The sequence below is a fragment of the Xenopus laevis genome, chromosome 1S, assembly GCF_017654675.1.
Source record: "Xenopus laevis strain J_2021 chromosome 1S, Xenopus_laevis_v10.1, whole genome shotgun sequence".
NCBI classification, from domain to species: domain Eukaryota; kingdom Metazoa; phylum Chordata; class Amphibia; order Anura; family Pipidae; genus Xenopus; species Xenopus laevis.
In genome coordinates this window covers 94806538-94823701 of record NC_054372.1, presented here as the reverse complement: position 1 = coordinate 94823701, position 17164 = coordinate 94806538, and the positions used below count along the sequence as shown (strand labels likewise).

The 17164-nt window shown below is 45.2% G+C and overlaps 1 pseudogene; it reads left to right on the top strand.

Moving 5' to 3' along the window:
- The first annotated feature begins 244 nt into the window (after nucleotides 1-244).
- Nucleotides 245-15998, top strand: LOC121399374 (annotated as a pseudogene).
- The last annotated feature ends 1166 nt before the right edge of the window (nucleotides 15999-17164 follow it).

Here is a 17164-nt window from a genome sequence, read left to right as displayed (position 1 = left end):
TTTGCTCTTTTGAGAAATGGATTTCAGTGCAGAATTCTGCTGGAGTAGCACTATTAACTATATATAAAAAATTATCATTTTGAAAAATTTTTTTTTTCCCATGACAGTATCCCTTTAATGTTAATATCCATAAGTACCAGATACTCCGTTAAAAGGGAGGTTAGAAGTGACTTTTTTTTTTAAAGTTTGTCCAACAACCATGGCACTATACTTTCTTTATCTAGGTAATTCTGGAACTTGCTGTCCTTGCTGTTGAGGTTAGGATCAGATGATACCCCATGGTAGGTTACTTTTGGCCCGGGCTGCGGGCTACTGGAAGCCCCTTTTCGAAGGGAGATTTCTTATAGTCACCAACACAGTTAATTCTGGGCTGTTGCTAAGCATTGGAGACTTCATACAGCAGACCCGGGGGCAGAGGAGAAACCCAGGAGAGACTGGCTGCGTACAGGTAAATCTGACCTTACAAATGAATGTCTTTACATTATTTCTGTTTGTATGTGTGGTGTTTATACAAATGACCTGTAGCTGTCACTGTGCCCAGACTTATACTGTGCATACTTCCTGACAGCTTAAAAGTAAAAGTTACTGTTGTGAAATGGCTGCATGAATCTGGTAATAAAGCACTGTTATTCATCCTCAGCCACCCAAAACATAACAAATGGCGACAAGGATGGCTCTTCTACAACTGCAGCAGCCTGCACCTTTTCTTCCAAACCCTGGTAAGCCTATCATACCATTTACTGCTTGGATTCGTATGTTTGAAAATTACATTATTGCTGCTGACCAAGGGGAGATTTCTGCTGCTAGAAAGCGTGTTTTACTTATTCACTGCCTGGGAGCAGAGGGACAGCATATATTCTATACATTACCATTACCTGATGATACTTATGAAACTGCTCTTACTGCTATAAAGAACTTTTTCATGCCAAGAGTAAATGTGGTTGCTGAAAGAGATAAATTCCGCCAACATGGACAACATAGTTACATCGTTAAATTGGGTTGAAAAAAGACAAAGTCCAGTAAGTTCAACCCCTCCAAATGAAAACCCAGCATCCATACACACACCCCTCCCTACTTTTAATTAAATTCTATATACCCATACCTATACTAACTATAGAGCTTAGTATCACAATAGCCTTTGATATTATGTCTGTCCAAAAAATCATCCAAGCCATTCTTAAAGGCATTAACTGAATCAGCCATCACAACATCACCTGGCAGTGCATTCCACAACCTCACTGTCCTGACTGTGAAGAACCCCCTACTTTGCTTCAAATGACAGTTCTTTTCTTCTAGTCTAAAGGGAATTCGTAATGGCGAATCCACAGAACAATTTGTAGCAGCTTTGAGAGAGCTGGTTGTTACCTGTGAGTTTAGGAATCTAACAGGTGAAATGCTAAAAGACCAAATCGTGGAAAAAACAAACTCACCTCGAATTAGAGAGAGACTGCTCCTAGAGCAGGATTTAACCCTTACAAAGGCTATTACAGTTGCTAGCCAAATTGAAACAGCAGTGGCAGAGGCTAAAACTCTCAGTCAGGGAACTGCTGGGAATGTACAGACTGTGAATTCAGCACTGTGGCCTAATAATGGGCAGTAACAGGCAAAATACAGTGCTAAGGAAAGGGATTGTCACAGTATTAAGTGTGGATAAAGCTGGTACATTTATTCCAGACAAGTTTATATGCACTGTCGGTGTCGGTACTGCTTCTGCTGACAAGGGGCACTCCATTAATCTGATGCTTGATACAGGTTCAGTTGTTTCTATACTAGCAAAGGATATTTTCTTGAAATACTTTGCAAAAGATCCGCTTGTTGAGCCTACCCTGAAACTGGTCAGTTACTTTATAATCCCTGTGCTTGGTTGCTTGCCAGTGACTGTAAAATTTGAATAAAATACTGCAAAATGTGACTTTTACATTGTGAATAAGAGTACTGCTATACTTGGAAGGGATCTCTTTGCTGCATAAAACCTAAAATTAGTTGACGGTCTCATTACTACAGCACCAGTGCCTGCCACACAGCCAGTGTCTAAAATTTCACCACAAAGCAACACTTCACTGGGCCGTGCAAAGAACTTTGTACACAAAGTTAAGTTGAGACCAGTAAAAAAAAAAAAAACAGTACCGTTTCCTGATTCAGCATGGGAAAAACTTGTTGGTCCTTTTACAGATGCTCCTATAGACTGTAGATTTGCTATAACCTTGATAGACTATTGCAGTAAATGGCCTGAAATTGCATATGTTTCTCAGATAACATCAGCTACAGTAATAACATTTCTGTCTAGAGTCTTCAGCAGAGAAGGTAATCCAAAGGAGTTGATATCAGACAACGGACCACAGTTTGTCTCATATGAGTTTGAATCCTTTCTGAAAGAGGAATATTGTGCATAGGAAATCTTCAGTGTATTACCCACAAGCAAATGAAGAAATCAAGCGATTCAACAGAAGCCTGAAAGAAGCACTGCAGACAGCAAATCTTACTGGGAAATCTTGGAAAGTATTTACAACAGAGTTCCTACATAACTACAGAGCAATGCGCCATGCAACAACTCAATCATCTCCTGCTGAACTATTACATGGCACTAAGTTAAAAGTTGCAGACATCAAACTTCCACAAAATACTGTGCCTACAAAATCATCTACATTGTGAAACATCAACAAGCCAAATGCAAGGCTTATACTGACAGAAAACATGGTGCAAGAGAAGTACACTTTCAGCCTGGATCTTAAGTCAGAATTAAGAAACCAGGAATATTGAAACAAGGACAATCTAAATTTATTATATCACTTGAAGTTAGACACCAGCGAGGACCATAAACATATGAACTGTCTGATGGACGCATATAGAATGTAAGTCGTCTTGCTCCTGTTAGATATGACTTTGGAGAAGCTCCATTTGATGAAGGACATTTTCCTACTCCTGATGTCAACTACAATAGGCCTAAAGAAAGTGAACCTATAAGGAGTACTGAGAGAATCAGAAAACTACCTGCATGGACCCAGGACTATGTGATGTGAATAATGTATATTATTGCTTTAAGATGCATTGTTGGTGTTTATTATAGTTGTCCAAATGCTTTCCTACTATAGGGGGAATATGTGGTGTTTATACAAATGGCCTGTAGATGTCACTGTGCCCAGACTTATACTGTGCATACTTCCTGACAGCATAAAAGTGAAAGTTACTGTTGTGAAATGGCTGCATGAATCTGCTAATAAAGCACTGCTATACTCTACTCATCCTTGACTACCCAAAACATAACAGTATGACTATCCTAGGTTGAATTTTAAGCAGCATTCTCCTTCCTCTATAGGTATGCCAGTGTTCAAGAGTATTAAATACTTTTCCATTTATTACTTATATATTGTAAATTGCAGTAACTCAATTACATGTTAAAAGGAAAATGAAAGCCAACTGGGAGAGTTCAACTGATCAGTGTGCCATTTGCATTTTTATAGTAAGAATATACACCCCCTTTAATGACACATTTTAGGGCATAGTTAATATGCTGTGTAAAAAGTGGAGTAAAACATTAACAGTGTTGTTGCTCATAGCAAACAGATCTTTGCCTTAGTTTTCGAACTGTTGAAATCTAATTGCTGATTGGTTGATTTGGGCAATATCACTGATAATATTTCACTTTTTACACAGCATGATAAAAAAAAATTTTTTTTGTGTTTAAATTCCTAACAAACTCCAATAGCAGTGTAAACTTTAACATGCTTTGTAAAAAGTGTATGGAAGAAAAGAGCCGGTCATAACGAGGGTGCCCTTTCACCACCCCACCTCACCATTTTAGCTGGCAGTTTCTGGCACCTTTGAAATATACTATATGCAATATGGATATCTTTAAAAATGTAGTGGTTGGCATGGTGCTATTTATAGTGCAATTGTGGTTACATTGCTGTATATTTGCTGCAAAGCTCAGCAAAAGTTATTTTTGACCCTTACTTTTATGACAGTATTACACTAGGCTGTTTCAGGGCTTAAAGGAACAGTTCAGTGTAAAATGAAAACTGGGTAAATAAGATAGACTGTGCAAAATAAAAAAAATGTTTTTAATATAGTTAGCCAAAAATGTAATAAAGGCAGGAGTGACTGGGTGTCTTAACATAACAGAACTGCTTTTCAGCTCTCTAACTCTGAGTTAGTCAGCAACTTTAAGGGGGGTCTCATGGGACATAACTGTTCAGTGAGTTTGCAATTGATCCTCAGCATTCAGCTCAGATTCAAAAGCAACAGATATGTCCCATATGCCACCCCCCCCCCCAAATCACTGATTGTTTACAGAATGTAAAGCAGGAAGTAGTGTTCTGGCTATTATATTAGACATCCAGTCACTCCAGCTTTTATAGATTACATTTTTTGCCAGCTATGTTAGAAACATTTTTTATTTTGCACAGCCTATGTTTTTACCCAGTTTTTATTTTTATACTGAACAATTCCTTTAAAAGTGCCACAAAAATAGGTCTGCTTTACAGTAAAGTGTACAAAGGGTTATTTAGACACCATCTGTGTGTAGACAGATTATACATACAGACACATGTACATTGAGATGCCAGAAAACACTGGGTTGTCTGTACCAAAATCTTGTCTATTATATTTGCTTTTAATAAAGTGTTTGATGACAAAATTGATCAAATAATCAAAGAAACATTGCTATATATACATTATACATTATTTCTGTTCCTAGGTAGAATGTTTGCTATTGGCTTCTCCATGGGTCCCATAATGCACTTCTGGTATTCTTGGCTTGAACGAGTCATCCCTGGTAGAGGAATCACTGTTGTGATGAGGAAAGTGCTAATTGACCAACTTGTGGCCTCCCCTGTATTTGGCTTATGGTACTTCCTTGGTAAGAATCCTTTAGTGTTTTGTGAACTTTAGGGATATGTACACATGCCAGTCAGGGTCTGTTTTTTACTAACTGTGTTGGCTATTCAGTGTGCTTTTATTCACCTTATACAGAGCAATGCATGCATTAACTGATCTAATGTTACCCAGTGAGACACAGATCTGCTTCAAATTCAGTAATATTTGGACTTGGTCAATTTTTTTTTGCCTTCCATGTTGATTTCTGTTCTAATGGATATTTTTCTTACGCCCAGCCAGCAGTAAATCAAAGTGTAGGTGCTTCAATCCTCATTAGGGTTAATGCAATCCCTCTGGAAACTCAAATAGTCGTATTTTTGAGGAGAGCATTCAGAAGCAAATTCACGGCAACATCTATTTATTTAGAGACTACATATAACACGTTTCGGGCCTTACATGCCCTTTCTCAAGTGTGTCACACTTGAGAAAGGGCATGTAAGGCCTGAAACATGTTGTGTTATATGTAGTTTCTAAATAAATAGATGTTGCATTGAATTTGCTTCTGAGTGCTTTGCTCAAAAATACGACTATATGATTTCTGTTCTAGTGGGCATAGGCCCATTTCAAAACACAAAATAGGTTAACTTATGAATTGCCATGCAGTTGATGGCTGCCATATGTATTGTAAAGGTATTGGATCTCTTATTCAAAACCCCATTATCCAAAAGGCTCCAAACTATGGGAAGACCATCTCCCATAGTACCCATTTTAAGCAAATTATTCTTTTTTTTTTTTTTTTTAAATATTTTCTTTTTCTCTGTAATAAGAGTATCCTGTTCTTGATGGTAACTAAGCTGCGTAAACCCCCATTGGTGTAAAACACGGCCGGGCCAAGGTAGTTTGGCACCCTAGGCAAGGGCTTCAATCAGCGCGCCTGTCCTGCATTACCATTTCAGCCAAAATATTGCCCCCCAAATCTTTACCTGTGCAAGTCAGCAGCCAAAATATTGCCCCATATCTTCTGCCTGTGCCAGCCAACAGCCAAAATATTGCCCCCAAATTAGTACCTGTGCCAGCCAGCAGCCAAAATATTGCCCCATATCTGTGCCTGTGCCAGCCAACAGCCACAATATTGCCCCCAAATTAGTACCTGTGCCAGCCAGCAGCCAAAATATTGCCCCAAGGCAGCAGGCCCTAACCCCCCCATCTGTACCTGTGCCACTGCCAGCAGCTAACAATGAGCCCAGGCCCAGCCATATCCATTAATACTGCAGTCTGCAGGCCCAAAGCCCACTCCCCCACCTGTACCTGTGCCCAACAAGTCCCCATGATCTGTACCTGTGCCACTGTCAGAAGCCCAGTAGCCAACAATGAGCCCAGCCCTAGGCCCAGCCATATCCATAATACTGCAGTCTGCAGGCCCCGAGCCCAAACCTCCACCTTTACCTGTGCCCAACAACCCACCCAAGCCCCCCCCATGATCTGTACCTGTGCCAGCAAGCCTCAAAGTCAGACAGTAGAAAAAAGGCAAGTGCAACTGCCAAAAGTGCCCAGGCCCCAGCCAGCAGGACCGACCGGTCTCTTCAGCATGACTGCTCCCCACTAGCGAGCACAGCAGGTCCTCTCTGCCCAACCGATCATTTCTAATGAAGTGACTGATATCTCACGCCTGTGCTGAGTAAAGGTGGCCATACATGGGCTAATAAAAAGGCACTGCATAAGTTATTGACTCTTGTATGGGGCCCACCAATGGGCCTTCCTAGGCAATATCTGTCCGAAACTCAGACACAAATCTTTATATCTGATTTAAAAATTTAGAGTTGCTCAATGAAGTTGGCAGTCACAATCTCGCACTGCTTTGGTTAGTTTTCTGTCGGATCAGCGATCCTGAATTTAAAGGAGCCTATGTAGTTAAAGTCGATATGAACCTAGCTTCAACCAGCTGGAAGGCCCTGCCAGAAGAGGATTTAAAGTGGTGCAACTTTGAGGTAAACTTTGCATTTCTTATAGCAGTTACAAAGATACAGACACTTAAGATATTAAATGGGTGGTACAGGTAGCATTTCGTTCTCCTTTAACTGATTAGTGCTTCTAAGTGTTTAATTTGTATGTAATTTTCAGTGCAGTTTGTTGTTAATTCTTCCAGATTACAGCCTTTAATGTTGCAGGCTGCTTCATTATTTATTTTGTTTTCAGGAATGGGGTCTATGGAAGGACAAAGTCTAGAAAAAAGCTGGCAAGAATTTAGGGAAAACTTTTGGGAGTTTTTTAAGACAAAAACATTGCAAATGATTTTTTCAAGTCATGCAGTCCTAATGTAACATGTTTTTATTACTAGATCCTGAATGAGCTGACGACAATTAACACAGCTATAGAGTGTCCCAAAAACAGCACCATTATATCATCCATAATTCAGATTAATGGGCGCTGTTTAGTTAAATATAACATTATATACTGTATTTTCTTTCAGTCTGGTTAACTTGGGTCATGGCATTTACAGACAAAATCTAAAACTATCCATCAATGAGGCATATTTACTGACACTGCACAAATTTGCACCAGGGTTGTAACAGAGAGAAGCCAGTGGGTTACTGAACTGGGGCAAATTTGCTCAGTGTTAATAAATAAGCTACACCGAGTTATGGTTTACCTCCTACTAGTGAATGGGGTTATACAGATGGTAGCAAAGAAGATTAGCCAAACAACACAGGCTGGTGTGGCGGGGATCTCCCCTGCACGTTTATTTCGTCAAGTGATGTAACGTTTCGGGGGCGTGCCCCTTCATCAGACATCATGTCTGATGAAGGGGCACGCCCCCGAAACGTTACATCACTTGACGAAATAAACGTGCAGGGGAGATCCCCGCCACACCAGCCTGTGTTGTTTGGCTAATCTTCTTTGCTGATATTTCTGGGAGAGGCGCCGACCCCTCCAGCCAGCACCGGGCAACTATCACCAGGAGAGACCTAGGGGAAATTAGGTAAATTGTTTTGCTGCCGTTATACAGATGGTGACAGGAATACCTCTGCTATCAGCTATATGGTGCCTGCTTTAAAAATGATTCATGATTTGTATAAATCTGGTGCAGAGGTTTATAGCAGCAACCCTTCATAGCCATTAAAATTATTCCTATAGCATTTACTGACCATGTAAAATATGTGGCTGCTACCAGAATGCCTAGCAGGTTGTCATCGGTTATGAAGCTTGTGTGCTCATAATTGTCCAAGGATACGCTGACATCAGTGTAATTGCCAAAGTTGCTGCATAAGAATTGGAAAAAGTGCTCAGGAAGCACACCGGTAAGATTAGACCCTCAACACAAAATCCTAAAGGAGTTTGGCATGGCCTGGATTAAATAAATACCAGCATACCACAAAGCAGAGCACAAGTGTACAATTGAAATACTCATCACAATTTCAAGGCAATTCTATGGATGAAAATGTGCCACTGTGGGCAATTTTATGTGGAACTGCTACTGTTGCATATAAAATGCAAGTATGCATGTAACTGAATGGTCATTATCTTAATGGATGTGTAAGCCATATTTCACTGGAGGGTGCCCTAGTGCAACAGATTGCTAACTGCTTCCAACCCATGAAAGAACTACCTAATTGCTGCATTGGCATTTGCTTACCTTTAGATCTTCATTCCTTCGGTGATTAGTGATCTGTCATGCACAATAGAGTAAAGCTTCCGGTTATAATCCTACAGTGCATGAGCAAACAGGAATTGCACAGCCACATGAGGTGCAAGTGACCCTGATAGAAAGGGCAGTAAAATGCCAGCACAGTGGCAAAACTTTTTTTCCCTCAAGATGATATTGGATTTTGGCACCCCCCCCAGTGAAATTGGGTTTAAATGTCCTCTAATAGTCCAGAATTTTTAGAAAGAGCAGCTTGCACTTTCTTATGTGAGATCCACCCCACCCACAGTTAAGAGTCGAGTAAGGGTAGGAGTTAAAAATATGGGGCAGCTAGGCTTTTTCAGTTTAGGCAACAGTATGACCTGGATAACCATGTCATAGAGTCAATTACTTTTCAACACACAGTCATTGAAAGTGAAACTGTACATCTAATCAGCATTACTCCTATTTTCTGCTTTCAGGCTGGTTTGATTATATGGCCAGCAGCACAGATGATCAACTTTTACTTCCTATCACCAAAATACAGAGTGATTTATATCAATGTGATTGCAGTGGGCAGTAACACTTATCTTTCCTACTTGAAACACAGGGTGAGTATATGCATTTCATATAATTTGACTTTTTAACCATATCTACAGAAGTGTTAGAGGCTCTAAATATTTCGGAGCATTTGTATATCAAATGATAACCTTTACTTATTCAGAAAAATTACATATTACCTTCAATCTTTTGTATACTCAGATCTAACAAAAGGGCCATGACCCATAGAACCTACATGTTGGGACTCTGTGTTCCAACTTGTGTTTTACAGCATTGACCAGTGCTTAGTAGGGCTTAGTAGGTCATTTTTGTATGGTCGCTAAGATTTCATCAAGGGGTGGGAGGAAGAGGGGTGTGGTAAGCACCATGCTGGTCACCTCCCCCCACTTGTCACCTGGCTTGGGGTGCCCTTGCAATTTGGGCCATTGCCACTGATGGCTTTGTGTTTATTGCAACCTCATTCAGATGTCAAACATGCTTTCAATTTCTTAATGATCACTTTTCTAAAATATTTGATGTAGTTATTTGAAAGTGTGAAAAAATCTAACGAAAGCTACTTCCTTGACCTGAGTATCGTCAAGTCTTGGACCCTCTTCCCAACACACTTCCCCTTTACCCTTAAATGGACAACTGGACACTTCTTTAATGGATTGGAAAGGCCCCAGCCATTTTTATTTACACACAAGTTAACAATCACATATATTTAACATTTCAACGTTAACATTATAACCAATGTCCAGCGAGATCTCCACCCCTAGCCGCTGAAGGCTGCTCCTATGGAGATCCCCTTGCTACTGGACCTATCCACATCCTGAGACTAGGCCCCTTGTTTTGACCTTCCCCTCTTAACAGTGGTCAATGACCACACCCCCTAGCCTCAGACCTACCAATCTTCCGCCATACTCCCTTTTCCAATTCCGCCATCTACCCTCCTAAACGGCTGCGACTTGTTCACCTAACCCTCTCTTCCCCCTCTACCAAAAGGGGCGGGTGGGCGGGCAGTCTTTTTCTTTAAAATGCCTACACAATTTCCCGCCGTCTCCTGAAAAAACTACATCCCCCACAATCCCTTGCCCTGCCTTCCGGGTTTCCCTTCCTCACCCGGTCATGGCCCTATCCCTCCAGCCTCTTCCGGTCTTCACGGGCCTGCTTGACCTGAGTATCGTCAAGTCTTGGACCCTCTTCCCAACACACTTCCCCTTTACCCTTAAATGGACAACTGGATACTTCTTTAATGGATTGGAAAGGCCCCAGCCATTTTTATTTACACACAAGTTAACAATCACATATATTTAACATTTCAACGTTAACATTATAACCAATGTCCAGCGAGATCTCCACCCCTAGCCGCTGAAGGCTGCTCCTATGGAGATCCCCTTGCTACTGGACCTATCCACATCCTGAGACTAGGCCCCTTGTTTTGACCTTCCCCTCTTAACCGTGGTCAATGACCACACCCCCTAGCTTCAGACCTACCAATCTTCCGCCACGGGCGTCCAGGATGAATCCTCATCCTGGCGCGCCCCCCACCCCCATGCAAAGGGCCCTTCCAATCCCATCTGCCAAGCTAAGATTGAAGATGTCAGTCCCCACTGCTGACAAATGCACCCGGCATACATGATGCCAACACCTTATGCCGCACCACTATTCCCCCGGAGTGCCTTACGAAGGCACTGAGCAGTTTGTTCAGCTTCTGCCTACTCCGCTCCATTGCCTCTCGGTCCCGTGCCCACCGCCAAACCAACCTACCCACCATCTCCGACCAGACTATCACCACCCCTTGAAAAAATGACCTCAGCTTATCCACATCTTGCTTCATTTCCCTCACCAAGTCTCTTTGAGACATGACCCCCATATCATTCCCCCCAGTATGAAGCACCAAAATGTTGGGATGTCCCTTTGCCGCTGACAAGCTAAATGCTTTGTCCATCACTCCGGGCCACAACAACCCTCCAACTCCAAACCACCTGATGCTCACTTGGTCTTCCGGAAAGCCCGGTTGCATTCCTCCTCTCCGAACTGCGGCTCTCTCCACGGCCCTGCGGATGTACGAGTGCCCCAACAGCCATACCACTTTCTTGTCACCTTTTAACGATACAAACAACAGACCAACAACCAGTATAACATGGCATCAACAGCTTCCCAACCCGCCGTCCACCATTTGCATTCCCATTTTTGTTATTATTAAACTAACGCTGGGCGTACGTAACTCCTAAACCGTCTGGACTCCCACCATCCTATTTTCTTTATTCTCTCCTCCCCCAGGCCGGCCCTAGCCGCCCCAATGCGAAACGAGTGTGTCCCATACTCTCCTGGAACCTTGCCCAACTTCACTAGAGCCCGCCTAAAAACTGACAGAAACTGATACCTTGATAACGGTACCCCATCCTCATGTATCAGCAATGGTCCACCACTCTCTGGGCGTACCTGCAAATAACGCTGAAGGCATCCCCGCGGGCAAATTGTTCCCCCGTCCAACTCACCCAGTACAATTTGTTTGCCCTTAGCCCATTTGTCCGTTTGGACCGACGAAGCCAGATCCGTACGCCGTGCTCATCCACGGATATATCCCCCATGGCCAACCCCCCTGGTTTGGACCTACTCGGGCTCACCAGCTCACCTATTCTGAAAGCCCCGAAAAAGGCCAGTGCAAAGGCTGCTAGGAACAAACGTATCTCATATGGGGACTTACCAATTCCTTCCACCCTTTCCTGTATACCGCCCAAAATTTCTACCGATACTGCTCTCCTGGCATCCTGCCCCTTCGTCCCCTTTTTTCTGACCCCTTTCAGTACCTGTCTCACCTCAAAAACTTTGGTGTAATCCTCCCAGCCCCGCAATTTAAACAGAAATGCGAGGGCTGCCAATCCCCTCTCCAAACTTGCCACCGACTTACCCGTTTCCACTTTCCAAAAAACCCACCAGAGCAATGCCTCCCTTCTGTCCTCCGGTGAAAACGTCCCACCCGACCATTCCGCTAGGCGGTCCCACTCCTCCCAAACTCTTTGGTAAGCCGCCCAAGTGGCCTCTGACACCGATGTCCTCACCAGCCCACCAAGTCTCCTGTCCCGAGTTGCCACAGACCAGCGAGCATGGGGGTCCCGACCTGATCCGGTGCCACCTGCCAAAAACGCTCCCACTGGGAGCGGGACAGAGCGTCAGCAATGACATTCAATTTTCCCGGGACATGTACTGCCCTGAAACCCAAATTAATCTGCAGACAGCGCAGTACCAAGGCTCTCAATAATCTCACCACCTCCGGGGAGGTAGCAGACTGCCGATTGATTGCCTGGACCACCCCCAAATTGTCACACCGGAAAATCACTCTTTTGTTTGCCAGAACTGAACCCCACAAGTAGACAGCCACCAGTATAGGAAACAGTTCCAGAAAGCACAAATTTTTGACCGTCCCTGTCTTCACCCAGTCTTCTGGCCATCGTTCCGCGCACCATCTCCCACCTAAATAGGCTCCAAAGCCTCCTCCTCCCGACGCATCCGTGAATAGCTGTATCTCCTCGCCTGAAACTTCCTTCCCTTGAAACAACACCTTGCTGTTAAAATGATGCAAAAAACGTGACCATACCTCCAAGTCCCCTTTGACCTCCTTGGGAACCCTGATGTGGTGATGTTGTTCTGTCACTCCTGACATGGCCAACCCGAGCCGACGGCAAAACACTCTCCCCATTGAGATCACCCTACAGGCGAAATTGAGTTTACCCAAGAGTGATTGGAACTCCTTCAACGTGGCTTTGTGCCGCCTCCTGAGCTGGTCAACCACCCTCGACAAATCAGTTAACTTGTCCTCTGGTAACCGCGTCAATCCTGCCTCCGAATCTATTTCCAAACCCAAAAAACTCAGCCGAGTTGTTGGGCCAACCGTCTTCCCCGGGGCCAGCGGGACCCCAAATTCCCCCACCACTTCGCTTAGCATCTCTAGCATAAACGAGCACTCCTCCGACGTTGCAGGACCGCCCACTCTAGGAAGCTGCTGAACTTCTCGAAATACGCGCACGATATCGAACAGCCCATTGGGAGACACAGGTCCACATAGATCTTTCCTTCAAATGCACAGCCCAACAAGTGATGACATTCCGGGTGAATAGGTAACAGCCGGAATGCCGCCTCGATGTCAACTTTCGCCATCAGTGCCCCCTTCCCCGCTACCCGTACCTTCTCCACTGCCCTGTCGAAGGATGTGTAAGACACGGAGCAAAGTTCCGGGCTGATGTCATCGTTCACTGACCCCCCTTTTGGAAAAGATAGGTGCTGTATCAGCCGGAACTTTCCCGGTTCCTTCTTGGGGACGACCCCAAACGGGGAAATCCTCAAATTGTATAGAGGGGGGTCCAAAAACGGGCCCGCCATTCTCCCTAGTTCCACTTCCGTGGCCAGCTTTTGACGGACTACCCCAGGATTATGAATTGCTGATTTCAAATTGTTGTGAACCTCCCCTCCCTCCCGTGGATTAAAGGGGATCCTAAACCCATTCAGAAAACCCTCCTTCAAGAATTCTGCGTCCCCCCGTCTACCGTACGACCCTAACCAGGGAAGCATCGCACTTAGCAGCACTGGGGTCCTCCCCTTTTGCAGCATCTGTACCCTTCGCCCCTCCTTTGCCTTTCTTAAAACATCTGTTGTAGGGGTGGTTGGCGCCGCATCCGGAGCATTCATGCTTAAATTTGCACGAGCTGCCCCATTTGCACTGTCCCTCATTATACAGCCAGCAGAAGCCCAGTTTGTGGCCCGCCGATGATGATCCTGACTGGTCCCCACCGGCAGGCCGTGGAAAGGGTGAAACTTTCTGCGCTAACATCAGCTTCATCCATAGTGTCATATCTAGCTGGTCCCATCTCATCCCTGGGTTTGCTGCTAAACGCTGCCTGAATTGCTCATCGTAGCGCCACCACGCCAAACCCCCATATACTCGGAAAGCCTCCCAAATCCCGTCTAAATAGCAGAATAAAGCTGAACATTTATCTGGCTGTTTTTCCCCGATGACCCCCGCTAATATGCAAAAGGCTCTGAGCCAATTCCAGAAAGTTTTAGGAATTTTCCTGTATCTTTTGGCCCTTTCCTCCTCCTCTTTCTTCCCGTCCTTTTTCTCGTCCTCTTTTACCTCCACTACCTCCTCTAAAGGGAGCAGGGAAAATATTTCAACAAACTCCCCTTTCCATATCTTCTCTCTACTCTCTTTCTTTAAATGCACCCCCACTGGGCCTGTGAAAGACACATACGCGTTCTGCCTTGCGGACTCCGCCACCCCTCCTCTTTTTCGTTCTCCCTGGCTGTCTCTGAACCGATGCTTGCCTCCCCAGCGCTTGTTCCCGTGACCCCCGCCGAGGCCGTGGCTCCGCTGGCCACCGGTTGCCCTCCCGTCCCTCCTTCGCGTAATAACGCCGCCAATCCGGCCTCACCTCGGTTCCCTTCCCAGACTCTCCCTATCCCTGTCTGCTCCCCTCGCTTGTCCTCCCAACCAGCTAGGAAATTTTTCAGACCCTCCAAGAGGGTCCCCCCAGCCTTTTCCCCCGTACCTGTTCCTGGCCCTCCTTGGGCCGTGGGGGTTGCTGTTGCCGGGACGCTTCGGGGTACCGCCGCCTCTGCTGTGCTGGCTGCCGTCTCCTGCACTGGTGAAATCTCCATCCCGTTGCCCCTCTGTTCCGTCTGTACTCCCTGGCCCTCTGACCTCCTTCCGTGTGGACTAGCGTTCCTCTCCGACTCCCGACTCCTCGGCCTGTGTGGAGAAGTACAGCGGCAGCAACCATCACACCTTCCCCGGTTCCCTCCTCCTGACCCTGGTCGAGGCCGTGGCTGTTCCTGGCCACCTCTCCTCTCCCGCGCTGTCCCATACCTCTCATTTTCCCATGCCCTTCTGCTTCTGTCTCTGCTGTCTTCTCTGGTGCGGCTCCGAGATAGCCTGTTCCACCGCTCCCTGCTACTATGCCTTGACTGTCTCCTCATCTCTGGGGCCCTGCTATCCGGCCTGCCGCATGAGGCCCTCCTTGCCCTCTGCCTGTTGCTGTTCCCTCCACTAGGGCACACTCGGGATGGGCTCCTCCTCCTCCCTCCCTGTCGCGGGCCCTCTCTCTCTTGTGCCACCCGAGCCCTATCTGGACTCACTGACCTGGGCCTGCCTGGATCCAACCTAGGCCCTTGTTCCTGTACTGCCTCCTGACTATTGTGCGCCTCCTCCACCGTTACAGGCTCCTGCCTGGGCTCCTCTGACCCTGTCGTGGCCGTGCTGCCTAGTCCCTTCCTTCCCATTGCCCTTACTTGCCTGGACCTCCTGAGTGCTTGACTCCCCGACTCAGATTGCTTCTGTGTCCCGATCCTGCTGACAGCTGAACCGTGCGCCTGCTGTCTCACAAACTCTGGGCTGCGCTGTCTCCCCGCCGACGGGCTCCTCCGACTTCTCCTGGCATCAGGTGCACCGGGGCTCAGTCGCTCTGGCGGCCTCGTCCTCCGTGCGGGTCTCCTCACCGCCTTCACAACCGCCGATGCCTGTCCTGCGACTCCTCCGGCACTCGACAGCAGTTCCTGCAGCTCCTTCCTGAACCGCTCCGCATCCTGTCCGGTAAGCGCCGCCCGAATGCCGTCCAGTACTGCCTGCGCCATTGTAATCCTGCGCTCCTTTTCGTGGACCGTTCAGTCAGTCAGTCTTTTTCTTTAAAATGGCGCCGGCTATTTTCCCGCTCCTGCCTTTGCCTACACAATTTCCCGCCATCTCCTGAAAAAACTACATCCCCCACAATCCCTTGCCCTGCCTTCCGGGTTTCCCTTCCTCACCCGGTCATGGCCCGATCCCTCCAGCCTCTTCCGGTCTTCACGGGCCTGCTTTTCAGAAGGAAGACTGTGCTGTGAACACTACTATGGGCACTTCAGGCTTTGGGACCTTGGATGAACTTGACAGCTGCTCCACACCACTCACAAAGACACTTGATGAAAATTGGCAACATTAAAAAAAAATTATATTATTAGTAGATAGAATGCTTATGTAATTGCTAGCCACATTTAAATGTAAAAAGAGTTGGAGAGCAACATAATCATGTAAGAATTTCGTAGAGGTGCAAAATAAGTGCTGTGATTGGTTATTTGGTAACCCTAGGTGTACAGGAGGCCTACATGAGGCTCTGATTGGCAGTGCAATACCCGAAATTCAAAAATAAGCACCTGCAACATGTTGCTCGTGAACCAATGGCTGGGGATCACTGTGCTATAGTATTATCTTGTCATCAGAGAAGAGCTGTACTAAATGCACTTCAATAAATATACAGTTATATTCTGGAGCTTTACTATTGTGACCAAAGAAAGCACTGGTGCACATCCTTATTTCGCCTATTCCTACACTTGCTTATCATTGTCAGAGACACAACAGCATTTCTTTTAAGAAAATAGTTATATCGTGGGACTTACTGTAAGTTAAAAACAAGAAAAGCCTATTGAAAACTAGCTTGAGTGAAGAAGAAAATTGTTGTGAGAGATATTATAGCTACTTGAGATTTCTCATTTTCAAGGTCATAAAAAATGAGGTTTTACTGATTTTGAGAAATAAACCCACTAGGTTTACTGGTGGCTGCATAAAGTTGGATTTGCCATGTAGATGGTAAGTAGCAGTTGCTTGTAGTTGGCTAGAAAAATATTTTGCTTCTATGGATGTGTATTTAAGGCCAGATACAGACAGCAGTTACTAGTGGCCATGCCAGGTTTTTTAAACCTCTGTCAAGGCACTACATACAGTCAGTAGCACCATATACAGTAACTGTACAGTATTCATACAATTACGTGATAATGGGGGCCTAACCTAATGCTGCACCACAAAAAAGGAAACCTTATGATCACTGAGAATACAGTGGTGTGAAAAACTATTTGCCCCCTTCCTGATTTCTTATTCTTTTGCATGTTTGTCACACTTAAATGTTTCTGCTCATCAAAAACCGTTAACTATTAGTCAAAGATAACATAATTGAACACAAAATGCAGTTTTTAAATGAAGGTTTACGTTATTAAGGGAGAAAAAAACTCCAAATCTACATGGGCCTGTGTGAAAAAGTGATTGCCCCCCTTGTTAAAAAATAACTTAACTGTGGTTTATCACACCTGAGTTCAATTTCAAAGGTTATAAAGCCATTTCTAAAGCTTTGGGACTCCAGCGAACCACAGTGAGAGCCA